At 44.0% G+C, this 19683-nt stretch overlaps 1 protein-coding gene across 2 annotated transcripts in view; it reads right to left on the bottom strand.

The window, feature by feature from the left end:
- Positions 1-19683, bottom strand: part of CNPY1 (canopy FGF signaling regulator 1) — a 232511-nt gene that overhangs the window by 159879 nt on the left and 52949 nt on the right. Inside the window, exon 1 of one of the 2 annotated variants that reach the window (XM_082259194.1) lies at positions 10805-10950. The exons of the other annotated variant lie outside the window; for it this stretch is intronic. The gene's annotated coding sequence lies outside the window, so the exon portion shown is untranslated. Of the gene's footprint in view, positions 1-10804; positions 10951-19683 lie in introns of those variants that run through there. 2 annotated transcript variants of the gene reach the window in all.

Genomic DNA, 19683 nt, shown 5'->3' with positions numbered 1-19683 from the left:
CGCTTTCTTCCATGCGTTTTTTCATATCCGCTATCTGAGCTTGCAATGTTGCGACTTGCTCTGATAGGTTTTTCTTTGCTTCCGCCTCCTCTTTTAATTGTTCCAGGAAGCCATTTTTCTCATCTTCCATTTGTTTGAGCTTTGTGCTAAAACTCAGCCTTTGACACCTCTCTTCCTGTAAGAGTTCCTGCGTGTCTTGCAGCTGCGATTCCAAGATAGAAAAAGCTTCCGCAATTTCTCTAGATTTGCTGTCTGCTTGAGAAAGCCGATTTGTGACACTGTCCAACTCAACCTGCAATCGGTTTGCCTTCTCTGACAGCTTAGCACACAATCGGTCACCTTCTGACACCTTGACTTGCGATTCCAGAAGCTGTGCCTCTACTTTTTCCCTCTTATGTTCACAATCTCCTTTTCCCTGCATAAGAGCCTTCACCTCATTGGCTAGTTTCTGGGAATGAGACTGTAATTCTGCCACACAGGCTTCTTTCTCCTTTAACTGCTGCTGGAAACGTTGGGCTTCACCTTTCCAACTTTCACAGTCTGCACGTAATTCATCTACCACATTGCTCAAAGTGGTGAGCTCATACACAGTACTCAGTAATTTAGCCTCTCTTTCACTTTTCTCGTTGTCGCTGAGAGACAATGTCGTTTTCAGAGCGACATTCTGTTCCTGCGACTCCTGCAGGTCTATTTTTGTAACTTCCAAACACTGAAGACTTTTTTTCAGCTGATTACGCAACTCCAACATATCAACCATACTTTGCTTCTGCAAAGTCTGAATTTCACTTTCCTTTTCCATGAGGATGGTATCTTTCTCCATTATAGTCTCTCTGCGTTTTTGCAACTCGACCAAAAGAAGAGCAGTGGATTCTTCCCACTGTGACACATGAGACTTGAGTAGTTCATTCGTTTCCTGCAAGTTTCTATGCTCCATTTTAAGCAATTCCAAGGCTTGTTCCTTTTCTTCCATTTTCCATTGCAAGGCATCCAACTCAGCCCTGCACACATACTCGGTTTCCTCCAAACCGATGGCCTCCATTGGCTGCTGGCGTCTCTGTTTCCAGCCTGCCATGCTCTCTTGATGAGCCTTTTGTTGAGCTGCAAAGCTCTGCTGAAAATCCGCATTTGCCTGCTGTTGAGCTGCATTTGCCTGCTGTTGAGCTGTATTTGATATAATCAGTTGTTTCAACATCTCCTCCATTTTGAGCTTACTTTTCATCTGAGCACACTGCGTCTCCATAGCAGTTTCATCAGTGTTGCTAGGGACAACAACCTTCCTCTTTAGTAGACTCTCTTTAGGCATGGATGGGGCTGGTTCAGACGGTAGCATCCCCTCCATCCATAGAATCCGGTTTCTCATTTCATCTATCTTTGCATTCTTCAGGCGCTTTGAACGCCCCATCTTCAATAACTCCACAAACAAATTTTTCACAGTCCAGCAAAAATTTTTCAGACCACTGTCTCTTTAACACATGTAGTTTTTCTCTCTCTCTTGCAAGATCTCTTTTCCTGCACACACAGTTTGTGCAGTCACTTGCACCAGACACAACAAAGTTCATCAAATAATTTTGAGACCGCTGTCTCTTTAAAACACTTTTTTTTTCTGTCAGGATCTTCTCTCCTGTACACATAGATTGTGCAATCTCATGCACCAGATAAAGTTCATCAAACATTTGCACTTCCTTGCAGGGATCTCTGCTTATGCCCGCATCCTCCACCATATGTGAGGGATTAGCTCGGTGGCGGGTGTGGATGACCCCTTGGGGGGTGCGTTTTCCCAGAGAGGTAGCCGACAAGTGCTTGCAAACAAACAGTGTGGTTTATTAAATGGTGTTTTCTTCACCAGGCTGTATGCAGCAAAACATCCAAAATAAAATAAAACAGAAAATAAATCCTTGCCTCTCTGGGCGGCTACCTTCTCACAACTGGAACCTGCCTAAGTGTCTGTCTCCAACCTACCGTCGGGCAGACTTCCTTGTCCTACAGCGGACACTCAATAGTCCTTTTATAATAGCTTCACAGGGCAACACAGTCCTTTGTTTTCTTTCACATCAACAGTTCGTCTTCTCACCTTTGAGACGTATTCACCCTTGGTTACCGTCCCGGGCACACATCACTCCGGGGGGTCTTCTCCCAGGCCCACACATCCTGTCGGGAGGCACACGCTGACTGTCCTCCTGCTCCCAGCCCACATGGCTTCAGGACACAGCTTCTGGAGGCAGCAAACAATAGGAATTTCTCTGAACAAATTATAGAGCCTTAACTCCCTCATTCTGAACAGGTGAAGGCCTTTCAACTTCCTGCTGGCTAGCTCTGTAGCCAACACCCTAAATTAATTAATGGACTTTCTAAATCAGGTAGAAATGTATCTCCTTCCTGTGACTACATTCCCAGATTTAGCTGACTTCCTGTTACAATAGCAACAGTATTTAAAGGCTCTTTTCCCTTCTTTCGGACAGTTTCTTGCAGGCTTCAGCTTGTAAAGGAGCAGGGTGAACAGCAAGCTTTGAAAAAGCATTAGCAGAGCTTTCAGCAAGCTTTGTTGAAGCTTTTAATGTACCATTCATGTCTAGTTTGCAAACGCTGAGCACAGATCCTAATGGGAGAGCTGACTGCCACTATAAACAAGCTGCTAGTAGGCTTCAGAACTTCTTGAAGCTTGTTGAAAGCCTGCTGAAGCCTGCTAGCAGCTTGCTTAAAGAGGCAATCAACACTCCTATTAGGATCTGTGTTCAACATTTACAAAGTGGAGCTAAATGGTACTTTAAAAGCTTCAAAAAAGCTCTGCAAATCTTTGTCCAAGTTTCCTGTTCACATTGCTCTTATACAAGCTAAAGCCTGTGTGAAACAGGCCTAAAAGAGTGCTCAACTAGAATTACACAACTGCTTTTGTTGAAATCAAAGAGTGGAGTCTGTGATTCCATGATGGAGGGTCCACAGACAAGAAAGTCAGGAAGAACATCTAACCACTGTAACTCAGAATTATTTAAGATGTCACCCTTCATTCAAACCATTCATAACCATGCAAATAATTGTCAGGCCCCAAACCTACAAACATTTTCAATCCCTTTATATCCTCTTCAAAACTAAAATGTAAGACTGTCAATTACTTTTTGGATGACTTTTCAGTTCATGTTATCACTTACATTTAATAACCACCCTGTCCTCTAGCTCAGAATGAGGATAGTCTTAGTAGATGGGTAGCTTGAGCCAAGCACCTTATAGAGAACAGCAACTGAGAGCCGTGCTACCTCTTGCTTTCTAAGGGCGCATTTACACTTGCTTACTTACTTGCTTCCATGGCATTGGACATGTTTTTTTAAAGCATTCTGAAGCCAATAAAAGCATCTGTCACTAAATAAAATAGTTACCTTACAGTCCTGTTCACACATTGGGGCTGATTTACTAAAACTGGAGAGTGCAAAATCTGGTGCAGCTCTGTAAAAAAAAAAAAAAACAATCAGCTTCCAGGTTTTTCATCAAAGCTTTGTTGAACCAGCTGAAGATAGAAGCTAATTGGCTGCCATGCACAGCTGCACCAGTTTTAGTAAATCAACCCCATAGTGTTTGCTTTGCTTCAAAGGGAATACTCCATGTTGCTTTCTTGGTGCTTCAAAGCGTCTCCAAAGCCTCAATAGAAGCCTATGACCACACTTGCTTACAGCACCCAAAGCTTTTCAGGTGTTGCTTTTCAGCCTTAGCTTCGCTTAGTTTTGGAGGTATTGCAGTTATGAGATATCCCAGGATGCACTGAGAAACCCACAAGCAAACTGGAAAGGCATCACCAGCAGTCACTTCTGGTTCATGTTTATATATTCTGAAAGTGTCTGGTGCAGACGTCACATGTGATGTGGAGCAGGAAGAAGATGAGAAGGGTCTGGAGAGAGAGGACTGAGCGACAGAGATCAGCAGAGCTCGGGGAGCAGGAGAAACTAGCAGATGTCACACGTGGTGAGCAGCGTGGGAGTAATAAAGCGGGAAGTGAGCGTGGACTGAAGAAAGAGGAGGATCAGCAAACCAGAGGACCAGCAGAGCTGGAAGTTACTACTGAACAGGGGATCAGCAGAGCTAGGAGTACCACTGAGTGGGACATTAGCATAGCTGGGAGTACTACTGAGCAGGGGATCTGCTAAACAAGGGTACTAATAAACGGAGAATAATAATGCAAGGATTGCAGCACCCAAATATAATTTAAAAGGTGAGAAAAATTCAGCTCAAATACATAAATAATGTATATAATCCTTAAAAAATTTAAATAGGAGGATCACTCAACAAAAGAGCAATAAATCTTGGTACAGAAATACCTGGGTAATACCAGGTATTTCGGTACCAAGATTTACTGATCTTTTGGTGAGTGATTCTCCTTCTTTGATTTTTTTTAAGGACTATATTCATTATTTATGTACTTGAGCTAATTATTTTTTTATAGGAGTTCACCTTTTAATTATATTTGGGCACTGCAATCCTTGCATTATTATTTTTATTGAAGATTTTGTGTTTTTTCCTTTGGTTGCTAGCAGCTTTTATTTCTATACCTGCGCTGGTCTTGTTATTTATTTACTAATAAACTTAGGATCTGCTGAACAAGGGTATTAATAAGCTGGGGATCTGCTGAACAAGGGTACTAATAAGCTGGGGACTTGCTGAACAGGAATACCAATGAGCTGGGGGTACTACTGAACTGGGGTTCTACTGGGCCCTTTTAAAACAAAATAGAAAATCAACACACACAGGGAATTTGCCAAGCTTGAAAAAAGAATCAACGAAGCATCAAAAACACATAAAAAAGCATGTTGAAGTGGTAGGTGCTTTATTGTGTGTTAGGCTGGGTTCCCGCATCGCATGTCTCTGGCAGGCAGTTCACACTGCCATATGCGAACCGCTGCGAGTGTCAATACAAAGCTAATGACATCCCCAGATCAGTTCGCAGATCTCACTGCGAACTGTCAATAGGTGCAGGAATTCAGCGTGGACCAAAAAAAGGGTCCAGCACCATTTTTGTCCAAATGCGATGCAAATTCAGCCATACAATGGCTGAATTTGCATCGCACAGACATTGCATGTGATATGCACAGCATCACATGCGATGTCTGACATCTGAATAGTGTGAACCCAGTCTAAAGTCAAAGCAAGTGTAAAATGAGCTCTAGGGACATAGACAGCTGCCCAGTAGCAAAACCTCAATGGTTAACTGTGGTCTGATGAACACTGTTGTTTACTGGGCGCTCGGGTTCGGCACATCACGGATGGGGTGGACAGATTACTGGGCGGGGCTGGGGAAGACCCAGCTGTCATGGTACACGTGGGAACCAAAGACATAGGTAGAGGAAGATGGAGAGTCCTAAACGATTTCAGGGACTTGGGCGCTAAGTTGAGGAGTAGGACCTCCAAGGTAGTATTTTCAGAAATACTACCTGTACCTCGAGCCACACCAGAGAGGCAGCAGGAGATTAGGGAAGTTAACAAGTGGCTGAGGAGCTGGTGTAGTAAGGAGGGTTTTGGGTTCCTGGAGAACTGGGCCGACTTCTCAGTCGGCCACCAGCTCTATGGTAGGGACGGATTGCACCTAAATGGGGAGGGTGCAGCCGTACTGGGTGAGAAGATGGCCGAAAAGTTAGAGGGGCTTTTAAACTAGGTGATGGGGGGGGGAGGGTACAGATGTAGAATTAGCCAGTGGAAAGCAAGATTCAAAGGGCACAAATGGGGACATTAGCGGTAGGGTGTTCGGAGCTCCTAAACCCAGGGTGGGTATGGGGAAAAATAACAAGAGCAGCCTAAAAAAATCTTATGAGGATATATGTAAACGGCCAAAATTACGAGGGTTGTATACCAATGCCAGAAGCCTGGCCAACAAGATGGGAGAGCTGGAGCTGCTGATGTTTGAGGAGGACTTAGATTTTGTGGGAATAACTGAGACTTGGTTCGACAGCTCTCATGACTGGATGGCGACCATTCAGGGGTATTTCCTTTATCGCAGGGATAGAGAAGGTAAAAAAGGGGGAGTGGTATGTACAGGTAAATATGAGGGATGATATTAATAATGGAGTAATGGACGAGGTAGAATCCCTATGGGTAGAACAAAGGGAAGACATTGTGGGGATAGGGAAGGTAATATTGGGCGTATGCTATAGGCCCCCCAACCTGAGGGAGGAGGGGGAGGTGGACCTCCTTTTACAGATAGGATTGGCAGCAAGGATGGGAAATGTCATTATAATGGGGGACTTTAGTTATCCAGATATAGACTGGGAAGAAGGAACTGCGCATTCAGCCAAGGCTCGGCAGTTCCTAAATGTTTTGCAGGACAATTTCATAGGTCAGATGGTGAATGCACCTACAAGAAATAATGCGGTACTTGACCTACTGATTACCAACAATACAGACCTGCTCACGGATATAGAAATACGGGGCAACTTAAGAAACAGTGACCATAGGTCAATTAGTTTCAGTATTAATCATGGTAATAGGAAACATAAGGGTAATATAAGGACACTGAATTTCAAAAGAGCCAATTTCCCAAAACTGCGCATATCAAATGGGATAGAACCCTGGGAACAAAGAACACAGAGAAAAAATGGGAGTGCTTCAAGAGCATAGTAAACAAAGGGATTGACCAGTGCATTCCAAAGGGAAATAAATTTAAAAGAGCAAAACTAAACCCTGGGTGGCTAAACTCCAACTTAAAAATGCATATTAATGCTAAAGAAAAGGCCTTCAAAAAATACAAGACTGAGGGGTCATTGGCAGCATTCAAACATTACAAAGAGTGTAATAAGAAATGTAAAGACGAAATCAAGGCGGCTAAAATAGAACACGAGAGACATATAGCGGAAGAGAGTAAAAAGAACCCCAAGAAATTCTTTAAGTATATAAATAGTCAGAGAGCGAGGCCAGAACACATTGGCCCCATAAAAGATGACGAGGGAGATTTGGCCACAGACGACAGGGAAAAAGGCGGTAGTGTTAAATAATTTCTTCTCTTCAGTCTTCACAAAAGAATTGGGGGGGGGGGGGGGCTACACTAACCCAGCTTGTAGGGCCAAACTAAACAACACACCTCAGGAAGTACCGCCATGGCTAACAAAAGATAGACTTAGAACTATACTAGAGAAACTTAACATAAATAAATCATCGGGACCGGATGGCTTGCACCCGAGGGTTCTTAAAGAGCTCAGCCAGGTGAATGCCAGACCATTATTCATGAATTTTAAGGATAGTTTACAGACGGGTATGGTGCCAGCTGATTGGAAAAAAAGCCAACGTGGTACCAATATTTAAAAAAGGGCCGAGATATATTCCGGGTAACTATAGGCCGGTCAGCCTAACATCAGTAGTCTGCAAGATTTTGGAGGGGATGTGAAGGGACCACATACAAGACTTTAGTAATGAAAATTGTATTATTAGTAGTATTCAGCATGGATTCATGAAAAATCGTTCTTGCCAAACCAATCTATTAACCTTCTATGATGAAGTGAGCTGCCACCTAGATATAGGTAAGCCTGTGGTTGTGGTGTATCTGGACTTTGCAAAGGCCTTTGACACAGTTCCCCACAAACGCTTACTGTTCAAACTAAGGAAGGTAGGTATGGACCATAAGGTGAGTACCTGGATAGAGAACTGGCTCCAGGGGAGAGTGCAAAGGGTGGTAATTAATGGGGAGTACTCAGATTGGGCGGGTGTGGAAAGTGGGGTCCCCCAGGGTTCTGTCCTGGGACCAATCCTGTTTAATTTATTCATAAATGATCTAGAGGAGGGGATATCTAGTACAATCTCAGTATTTGCGGATGATACTAAACTAAGCTTGCCAATATCTTGCAGGATGTGGAAACCTTACAAGCGGACCTAAACAAAATAATGGGGTGGGCAACTACATGGCAGATGAGGTTTAATGTTGAAAAATGTAAAGTAATGCACTTGGGTGCCAGAAACCAATCTACTCACTAGGGGGGGGGGGGGACCTCTGGGTGAATCTTAGATGGAAAAGGACCTGGGGGTACTGGTAGACAACAGGCCTGGCAGTGGCATGCAATGCCAAGCCACTGCAAGCAAAGCCAACAGAATACTGGGTTGTATAAAAAAGGGGATTCACTCCAGAAATATAGAGATTATTCTCCCACTCTACAAGACTCTGGTCCGGCCACATCTGGAGTATGCTGTCCAGTTCTGGGCACTGGTCCTCAGGAAGGATGTGCTGGAACTGGAAAGAGTCCAGAGAAGGGCAACAAAAATAATTAGGGGAATGGAGGACATCAGCTATGAGGAAAGACTACAAGCACTGAACTTATTCTCTCTGGAGAAGAGACGATTAAGGGGGATAGGATATCAATGTACAAATACTGTACTGGCAACCCTAGCATAAGGAACGAACTATTCAGAGAAAGGGAATACAATAAGACACGTGGCCACTCACTAAAACTAGAGGAAAGGCGGTTTAACCTTAAAGTACGTAGGGGGTCCTTAACTGTCAAGAGCAGTAAGGATGTTGAATTGTCGCTCTTTTTTTGTTTATAGTGCAAAAAGTAAAAAATCGCACAGGTGATCAAATACCACCAAAAGAAAGCTCTGTTTGTGGGAAAAAAAGGACGTTAATTTCATTTGGGTACAGCATTGTACGACCGCGCAATTGTCTGTTAAAGTCATGCAGTGCCGAATCGCAAAATAACCCTGGTCTTTGAGCAGCCAAATCCTCCGGGGCTTACTTTGCAGGGATTTCCTCTCACTTCCTGTATAGCTATAGGACAGGAAGTGAAGAGAAATCTCTGCAATGGGACATAGATGATGAAAAAAAAAAAAAAGCTGACAGGGGTTATAACCCCTTTCTTACTCTATCCAAAATGAAAAAAAAAAAAAAAAAAAAAAGATTAACCTATAGTTCTACTTTAAATATAATAAAGAACAGATTAAGTGGCAATTTTTTTTTTTAAAGGCCTCAAGCATACTGAGCGTTTGCTCCACTCTCCTGAACACCTTTTTCCTAGCATGATAAAAGCAGCATCAGAAAAGCTGTGTTTTTGTGAACATGTTTAGGCACATCAAGTGCTTGGGCATTAAATAATGTAATTTGCCAGAATAATAATGTGCTTTTAGACGTGTTTATATTCATTTAAGCTTGTCAAGGGTTTTTTCTGCCAAAATGCCGCTGGTCCTGAACACACTGACGGTGTTTTTTTTTTTTTTTTGGTGCTTCTAAATGCCTGTAAACGCCTATCTGTGCATGAACACATAAGTGAACACTGAAGGGCGTTTGGAGGAAGGAAGAAAGAAATGCTCCTAAAAGTGGTGTTTTCAACACCCAGTGTACATGAGGCCTAAATCATTAGTTGCTTCCATCACCGCACATTGGAATACCTCTCACACCAGAAGGTGAGACCTCACTCAATATAAGAGGTCAATACATGTAATGACCCCCTTATCACATCTCCTTCTTGGATACAATGCCAGCTGATCTCAAACCGTAGGCTTAAAAAGACCCCTCCATCTTTATCTTCCCTTCTCTGTCAACATTCTTCTAATAATCCTGCACATGAAGGCAAGGATTCCCGAAAAAAACACGCTTTTTCTCAAAGCAATTACAATTTCTTTTATGGCAATCCTTTAGCTTTTCAAGAACGTTCTGAAGACATTTATGGACTGAAAGATCTGCGATGGTCTCAAACCATTGTGAGACCAATACCAATATGTTAAAAAATGATAAAACGCATGATTGTGGCCTAGGTGTTATTTTCTGCATGCTCATTTCGTCAGTTTTTCATAAATATAGAAGCCAAACACAGCCTGACAACTAACATTTTCAGAGGGAGGTGAATAATGGCATTCTCCATATTTTGTTCTGACAAGCATACTTTAAAATGCCATAACAAAAGTAAAATGCATTGGGCGCAGTCCACCCTGCTGTAATTGACATGATTTTTAGTGCAATTATGTAATGCAACTTTTCATATTCTATTGCACAGTTCCCTACGCACATGTTCCTGTAGAAATGGCTGTGTGTATAAGTGGGTGCTGAAGCGTCCACCAGCTGGAACCATAGACAGAGTGAGAAATGTCACCAGCACACCATGGATCTTCAGAATGGGTCCTAAGCTTTACATTCCTGATGCAGATGTTCTGCGAGGTTCCAAAATGTTGCTATTTTCTGTAATGATGCAAAGGCTGAATAAAGCTTTGGACCCATTCCGGAGATCCATTATGTGCTGGGACATTTCTTACTTTTACATATTCTATGGGGCAAAATAGCACTGTAAATTGCACCAAAGTAGCAAAGGAACCTTTTCCTGAGTCGCACTGATGAGAACAGGCACCGTAGAATATAATGTGTTTTCCTTTGTCATGTGAGTCAAATCGCAGAGGAAGTCGCACTGGTGTGAACCAGCAATTACTCCTATACACCACCAACCACTTAAAAAGCATTTTTTAAAGCACTTAGAGAGCTTTTTATCAACAAGTTTCCACATATTTTCATTTCTACATTAACAGTACACATGCATCAAACTCATCAAACTCAAAAGCAAATCAAACGCAGCATGCCGTTAAGAAAAAATATCATGCATTTGGCACTGGTTTGTGAAGTGCAATGTGTTAAACATGAATTCCTGTTACCTTTAAGGGGGGGAAGCAAAGCACTTAAATGCAGTAAAATAAGAAATACTGTTCTATTTTTATGTTAATAACATTTTAATACTTTATAAGGCCAGCTCAGTGATAGTTTGGAGCTAAGTAAGTAGCAAAAAGCAGCTTAAAACATGACTTGTATGACGCTGCACACAAATTCTATCCCACAGCGAGGTACAAGAAGCAATAGGCTTACCTGAGTAGCAGCACCAGTGCACGCTCTATACCTGTCTTTCCAGTCATTCACTATTAGGCTAACCAGGCTTAAAAGACCTCCCAGTTAATTTATAGCTTTCTGGCAGAGCATTGTTGGATGAGAGTTTTTCAAGAGTCACGTGGTGTTTCCTACTGCTGCCACGATACTTGTGGGAAAGTGTTATTTAGGTGACGGACATAAAACAGAGCCAATCAGAAAGGACACAGTGACACGGTGAATGATTCATTAGGGCTGTGTGAATGTCCCATCTGGAATGCAACAGGAAAACCTTGAAATTCAGCCATACTTGCAAGAACAAATACACATGATTTAATAATGCAGCAGCAACAGCTAAATAGGATGGTTTTGTATTTATTGTTTGCTTTGTTCTAAGGCTATATAATTTTGCTCGGAATGGAAATAGTTTTTGACTTTTTAATATACAGTATTTAAACTGTAAGCAAAGAATAAAAACTGAATTAAATTACATTTTTATGAACTGTCCTACGTACTAAATAATAAGCAAATCTGTTCAGCAACTTTTCTAATCTAGACACCGCTGCCTGGCAGGTGCCAACTAATATATATCTTTAGGTAAACACTTTTTTTTATTTTAATTTTTATAGACTGGGGAAGGTTTAGACCCTCTGTCAAAATGTTATTGCCGTCTCTATTCTCATTGGCAAGATTCACCCTCTGTTTTTGTACCAGTGTTAATTTTAATTTAAAATTAGTTTTAGTCATAGTTTGACTAAAATGTTATTTTATTTTTAGCCCTATTTTTGTCATCTGAATTGTTTTAGTTGTATTATAGTCTACTATAGTCTTTTTCCTGATATCCGCAAGCAATCCATACAAATTGCCCAGTGCCAGGAGGGCACAACAAAATGTAAGAAGCCATCTATTTGTTTTTTGTGTATGTTGATTAAAAAACCAACAGTATTACACTATTGTCCGGCTATCTTATATATCTTTATATATGCACATACGGATCGTATACTCTATGTATGAGTGACGCATGAATAGGAGCAGGATACTCTGGAGACAGGAGTCGATTAATGGTCTGATCCACCTAGTGAAAGGGATCACAAGCGTTGGGGGTCCTTGCGACCTGCCCCTATCTGGTAAGAGGCAACGAGTGACACTCTCCTACACTTGAAGCACTACAGATCCAAGCGATTATATTACTATAATTTTTTTTGCATGAATTGACTTGGACTAAACTATAAATATTTATTGAGCACAGTTTTCACCTTAATCACTTTAAAATTTTGTGATCACATTAATTTATTAATAGATGCACTAAGTTTGTAACAATTATTTGTGGATACACAATTAATATTGTTTAAAAGGTTTATGTAAATTTTTGCACAGTAGCTTGTAAGCACTTGCACTTTATTATTCAAGATAATTGTTTTTTATTGTTTTTTATTGAAGTTTTTACATTTGGTGAAAAAGTTTTTTAATTCAAATTATTTAAGCATCCATACACAGCACTTTAGAGATTACCAGCGCCTTTTACCATATATTTATTATATAAAATGGAATGCAGCTGTCTTTAACCACTTTACCTCCGCTCACATGGAGGCTACTGCGGCAAAGTGCCGCGATCCCGTCCAGCGACGTAGACCTACGTCGCTGGACTCCGCCCCTTGTGGGCGGCGCTCGCGCGCCGCCGGAGGCTCGCTCCCGCTGTGTTTATTCACAGCGGGAGTCGGGCCAGCGGAGGAGCAGCGGCGATTGCCGCTGCTCTGCCCCGATCGTCGGGGATCGAGTCTGGAGAACCGCCCGCTGTGTGTAAACAGAGCGGGCGGATCTCCATAGTGACAGGGACTGACAGATCGGAGTGTTCAGCATAGCTGGACATCCGATCTGTCCTTCTGTCACTCAGTCACCTCCCCCCCCCACACGTCAGTAAGCACCAGGCATACATTAACCCCTCCCTCTCCAATAAAATTAACCCCTTCCCTGCCTATATGCATATATATAGCACTGATTACTGTAGAAATGTCACTGGTACCCCCAAAAGTGTCAAAAATGTCAGTCAAGGGTCCGATCTGTCCGCCGCAATGTCACAGTCCCGCAAAAAAAAATCGCAGATCACCGCCATTACGCGTTAAAAAAAAAACACCAAAAATGACAGAAATCTTTCCCTTAGTTAGTAAACGCAATAACTTTTGCGCAAACCAATCAAAATACGCTTATTGCGATTTTTTTTACTAAACATAGGTAGCAGAAAACAAATTGGCCAAAAATTTTAAAAAAATTTGATTTTTACATTTTTTTGGGGGGGAATTTCATATAAAAAATGTGAAAAATATTGTTATTTTTTCAAAATAAACGCTATTTTTTTGTTTATAGCGCAAAAAGTAAAAATCGCACAGGTGATCAAATACCACCAAAAGAAAGCTCTGTTTGTGGGAAAAAAAGGACGTAAATTTCGTTTGGGTACGGCGTCGCACGACCGCGCAATTGTCAGTTAAAGTCGCACAGCGCCGAATCGCAAAAAGTGGCCTGGACGGAAGACAGCAAAATCCTCCGGTGGTAAAGTGGTTAAATGGTGGCCCGCGGTCCGAAAGATGCTTCTTTTCGGACTGCCAGCCCACCAGTGCAAAGTGCCACATCTCCATTGCTTAGCAGTCATTGGTTGCTGGGACTGTGGGCATCCAAGCAAACAATGACGCTGCGTGTGTGCCCCACCCCCTGTTGCTGTCTCGTGACTCCAGGCTCTCACTACCTGCCGGGCCTCAAAATATAGCGTGACGCTACGTGCGTGCCCTGCCCTCTGCTGCTGTTTGCTATCCCAACCGTGAGGTATGGTGTGATAGTGCAGCTCCCACCCCCTGCAGCTTGCTACCTCTGCCGACTCCCGTTCCCTGCCTGCCCTCAAGGTATGTGGTTTGTGTACTTTATTGATATTAACAGGGACAGACTGATGGGCACACTTGTGCTGATGCACACAATTTATATAAGGGGCACACTGATGAGGACATCAGAAGTAAGGGGGCACTGTGATGGGGACACCTGATGTAAAGGGGCCCTCTGATAGGGACACCTGTTATAATGGGAAACTCTGATGGGGATGCCTGATGTAAAGGGGCACTCTGATGGGGACACCTAATGTAAAGGGACACTCTGATGGGGGACACCTGATGTAAAAGGGCACTCTGATGGGGGACACCTGATGTAAAGGGTAGTGATCGACCGATATTGTTTTTTTTAACCCCGATACCAATACCGATATCTTGGTCATCAGCCGATATTTTTGGACAATAAAAAAAAATAAAATTTCTACAGATACTGTGGTAGAGGGATCTGGGGGTCTAAAAGACCCCAAACCCCTCCTCTGCACTTAAAAGCATTCAACGGCAAGTTTGGCTGTTTTGAATGCTGTAAATTTTTTTAATTCGGCGCCGCCAGTACCCCGAAATGATGTCATGTCATGACATCACTTCCGGGGACTCGGCGCAGAATTTAAAAAAATGGAGACCCGGTCAGATGGCGGCAATGCAGGTAGGATGCCCGAGCCTCCCGTTGGGACAGGAGACCCGGGGCGAGCTGCGGAAGGCGGCAGGAGGGGCTCCCGCTCCTTGTAATCACAGCCGAGCGGCTTCTCAGCCGCATCGGTTGTCATTACAAGTCAGCCGACCATCGGCTATGGACACCAGTACCGGGGTGATGCCTCTAGCTGCAGGCATTACCCCGGTACATGCACTTTCCCTAAATATCGGCAATATCAGTAAACCCAAAGGCCGATTCCAATATATCGGGGAAAGTGCATATTGGCTACTGGTCGATCTCTAGTAAAGGGACACTCGGATGGTGACATCTGATGTAAAGGGACACTCGGATGGGGACATCTGATGTAAAGGGACACTTGGATGGGGATATCTGATGACAAGGGACACTCGGATGGGCACACCTAATGTAAAGGAGCACTCTGATTGGCATACCTGATGTGATGGGGACACCTGATGTAAGGTGGCGCTCTGATGGGAACACCTGATATAAGGGGGTACTCTGACAGTGGCAACTGATTTATGGGGGTAGTCTGATGGAGGCACCCAATGTAAAGAATTACTCTGGTAGGGGCATCTGATGTAAGGGAGAACACTAATGGGGACATTTACATTTACAAAGTATTACCATAGTGTGTGGAGGAAACAGTAACAAAAGTGACAGAGAACGTGGATGCACCAAAAAAAGGAAAAGTAGACAAGTACAAACTATCATAGCAAAGACTTGAAATTCAGACCTCGGCCGGAAGAAGATCTTCTTACCCATTGGGTTACATTGCCCCCTACAGGAGTAGGACACTAGGCAGAAAAAAAGTCTGGCTATGCCTATGGGCAGTCCCAGGGGGTATACTTCCTATCTCTACTTTAGGTACTTTTGTTACAAGCATTGTCAGAAGAATTACAACTCCACAGAGGGGTGGGTGCTGTGTCCGTCAATGAACATCAGAGAAATAGATTTTACGGTAAGTCAAAAATCCCATTTTCTCTTTCGTTCATTGACAAAGACAGCTCCTGATCTTCTTAACCACTGGGATGTCCCAAAGCAGTGTTAAACATGAGTGGTGTGAACAGTGAAAAAGAAATTCCCAAGGCTAACTATAGACAACGAGGTAAATAGGAGCTCAACCTGTGAGCTCCAAAACAACTGGAGCTCACTTGAAAAAAACAATACACCCTCAAAGAGGACAAGGTCCTCTAAACAGCAGCCTGCAAAACCTTGCGGCCAAAAGGAAGCATCCGCAGATGCCAACACATCCACTTCATAGAACTTTGTGAAAGTTTGCACTGACGACCAGGTGGCAGCCTTGCAAACCTGCGTCACTGACGCCTGATGACGGAAGGCCCAGGAGGCACTGAGCACCCAAATAGAATGCGCCTTGACAGGGAAAGGAGGAACCTGACCCTTGATGGAAAAGGCCTGAATCACAGTCTGTCTGATTCATCTGGAAATGGTTGCAGAGGAAGCGGACACCCCTTTCAGAGCCCATTCGTAAGCATAAATAGTGAGTCTGACTTCCTAAAAGATTCCGTAGCTGCCAGGTACACCCTAATTGCCTGGACCATATCCAAGGCATGCAAAGCAATTTCCTTCGGATGTTTAGGACAGGGGCACAGGCAAGACAACACAGTGTCTTCATTCAAATGAAAATAAGACACAACCTTTGGAAGGATCGACGGACAGGGACGAAGAACCACCTTATCTATGTGAACCGCCACGTAAGGGGAATGACAGGATAACGCCGCCAATTCCGACACGAATTTATAGCCACCAAGAAGGCCACCTTCTGGGATAGCATAGGCAGGGGAATTTCCCGAAGATTCTCAAAAGGAGGCTCACATCACGCAATGTGCGTTTTTCACGTATGATGGTAGATCTTCCTAGAAGTATATTTCCTAGCTTTTAACAGCGTTGGAATCACTGACACAGACAAACCTCTATTCATCAGCACCTGGCATTCAACAGCCAAGCCGTCAAAGCCGACGAACGTACAGCAGGAAGGAAGATTGGTCCTTGGGACAGCAGATCCTCCCTGAGAGGAAGCCTCTAAGGAACGTCGGTGACCAGCCACACCAGATCTGCATACTAAGCCCGGCGAGGCCAGTCTGTAGCCACCAAGATAATCGGAATCCCTTCTGCCTCGATCCTGCACAGAAGTCTTGGCAGAAGCTTGAGAGGAGTGAAGGCGTAAATCAGACGATGCTGACCCCATGGGGCCACCAGCGCGTCTGCGACGTCCGCTACCGTATCCCGTGACCAAGCCATGAATCTCTGCACCTTTCTGTTGAGCCGAGATGTGAACAGATCCACCTCGGGGGCAAACCCCAGCGGAGACACAATTGATGCAACACCTCCAGATGAAGGGACCACTCCCCTTGGTTCAACGCCTGCCGACTGAGATAATCCGCCTGCCAGTAGCCCCCCCCTCCTCCCCGGGAATGTGTACAGTAGAGAGGGCTGGAATGAACCATTCTGCCCACCTTAGAATGTTGGTTACCTCCAGAGTCGCCAGGACAGTTCTTGTGCCCCCCCCCCCCAGCGATTGACATAAGCCACGGCCGTGGCATTGTCCGATTGAATGCGCATTGGACATTCCTGTAAACAATAGGTCAAATGGTCCTGGCACAGTCTGATTGCTCGGAGTTCCAACACACTGATCGGTAGTCTGGACTCCTCCAGAGTCCCTGAGCAGAACTTCTGCCGAGAACGCCTCCCCAGCCGGACAGGCTGACATCCATATTGACCACTGTCCAATACAAGGGGAGCCCCGGAGAAGGAAGCCACCATATCAGGGACTCCTTCGATCCCTGGCTCAGCTGTAACTGATTGTCCAGAGACTGCGGAGTCTTGTCGCATTTGGCCAGAATCTCCCTTTGCAGGGACATCGTATGGAACTGTGCAAATGGAACCGCCTCAAAAAGGTAGATACTATCAGGCCCAGCACCCGCATGCAAGTCCGGGGGGACTGTTGGACAGCAGGAGATGAATCGCAGCCTGCAATTTCTGGAGTTTGTTCAGAAGAAGAAGCACACTGGCTAAGGTCGAGTGCAGAGTCTGAACCAGATAGTCCAGCTTTGTGGATGGAACCAGAGCAGACTTCTGAAAATTCAGAAACCAGCTGAACTCCCTCAGAGTTCTTATGGTGATTTCCAGGTTTTTCACCAGAGCAGTAGGAGACTCCACTCGCAGAAGGTCGTCCAAATAGCCCAGTACCAGGATACCCCGTTAACAATGCTGACCTTGGGGCTAACACTTTTGTGAAGACCCAAGGAGCAGTAGTGAGACCAAAGGGTAACGGCAAAAACGGATTATGCTCCTCTCCCACAGCAAAGCGGAGGAAGCGCTGGTGACCAGCACATATTGGAATGTGAAGGTAAGCGTCCTTGATGTCGATAGAGGCATGAAAATTTCCCTGATGCACCCGCACAAAGCAGTTCAGCACCTTCAGGTCCAGGACTGGACGCGCCTTGCAATCCTTAGATTCGAGGTTTGAGTAAAAACCCTGAAAACATTCGGAAGTCGGAATCGGGACAATCACCCCTTGAAGTAACAGGTCTTACACCGCCCCAAAAAGACCCTGTCATGGGACAGGTGCAGGTTGGAAGGAAAGAACCTTGCGAGGGGACAAGAGAAACTCGATCTTGTAGCCAGACCGAATTACTTCATGGACCCACTTGTCCTGTACCAGGGAAGTCCACAGGTCTGGAAACCTAGCGAAGATGTCCCCCACCCCCGATAGGGGTGAGGGCGTACCTTCATGTTGAAGGAGCCTTTTCCGCAGATCTGGAGAAGCCCGCTCTCGGCTTGCCAGACCAGGTTCGTTTGGATCCTACAGAGGAGGCCCTGAAAGGCTTTGAGCCCTTATCAGTCGACCCTAAGGGAGGAAAAAACTTCTTATGAGCCGAGAAGGAGGGCCCACGTCTACGACGAGAGTCTTTGCCCTTAGTAGCCTGCAAGAGAAAGGTACTCTTGCCCCCTGTAAGACCCTTAATCATGTCACCCAGGGTAGCTCCAAACAGGCGATCTCCTTGAAAGGGGATATCAGTCAAGGCTTTCTTAGAAGTCTGGTCCGCAGACCAGCATTTGAGCCAAAAGACACACCGAAGGACCACTGCTGAAACAGAGAGCCAAGCCACTAGGGGAGCTGCATCCAAAGAGGCATTACAGATAAACCGTGAATAGTACTTTGAAAGTTGCGCTGCAATGGTATCTAATGTAACAAGCGTGTTTAAATAGTGAATTGCTGCTCCCACCAGTTTCAAGTACTCAGAAAACTTGAACAAAATACAATGATATAAAATGAGGGTGGTGCGCTAATCATTAACTCATAAAATACCTTCAAGACATAATTAGCCTCCATAATTATTACCAAAAACAATCATGTGCTCATTTTACACCTTGATGCAAAATATCAGCATTTTATTATTATGATGACAAAGTGAACCAAAAACAAAATTGATGAAATAAAAATAGGTTTGTGAACCAAAACAATATTGTGAATACTGTGATGCCAAAGTGAACTAAAATTTCCTGTGAACACACAAAAAAAATGTAAAAAAAAAAAGAAGTCCATGAATCTTCAATTCATATAGTGCTTCCTTATACAATGGTTGGGCTTGAGAGTGCCAAAAATTAATCACCTACTTATTGCCTCTGTGTGCAATGCGCGCTCACCTGCGGCATAAAGGTTTTGTGCAATAAGAAATCAATCTCACAGCCACCTGAGAAATTCCTCTGAGAAAGTCCTGCATTGACAATGGCATCTACCTCCAGTTTAGTGATAGTCACCCCTGATGAGGGAGATTTTCTCTATCAGGTGTTTGTCCTTCAGGAACTTGACTTCTTCAGAAGGTTTGGCTTTTACCTTTTTTGCTGTGTCCTTCCATGTTGAGATATCCTTCAGTTTGATAAAATCATTTACGCCATAGTGCTCCCGTCCCTGCTTCTTATTGAGACCCTTTAGGAAATTGTTGGTCTCCTTCCAGCTGATGAAGGGGGAATTCAGGTCAATCTTCTTGGCCAGACTGGGGTGACCACTGGATTTAGATTATCCAGCCCGTCGCACAGTCCAGCAGTTGTTTGTAGATCTCATAGGAAAAAAAAAACCAAGAGAAACAATTTCTATCTAAAAAGAATAAAAGTGCCAGCATCAGAGATCCCAGCAAGGAACTAGGTCCTTACTCCTGACTAGGCAGAAAAAAAAGAGTACCTATAGCACAGAGAGGGAGTATACCCCCCTGGGACTGTCCATAGGCATAGCCAGACTTTTATTCTACCTAGTGTCCTACTCCTGTAGGGGGCAGTATAACCCAATGTTAAAGAAGTTTAGGAGCTGTGTCTGTCAATGAACGAAAGAGAAATCC

This window comes from Pelophylax lessonae, assembly GCF_965119305.1.
Source record: "Pelophylax lessonae genome assembly, chromosome: 5".
Taxonomy (NCBI): domain Eukaryota; kingdom Metazoa; phylum Chordata; class Amphibia; order Anura; family Ranidae; genus Pelophylax; species Pelophylax lessonae.
The sequence above is the reverse complement of the archived record's forward strand: the minus strand, read 5'-3'. Positions and strand labels throughout refer to the sequence as shown.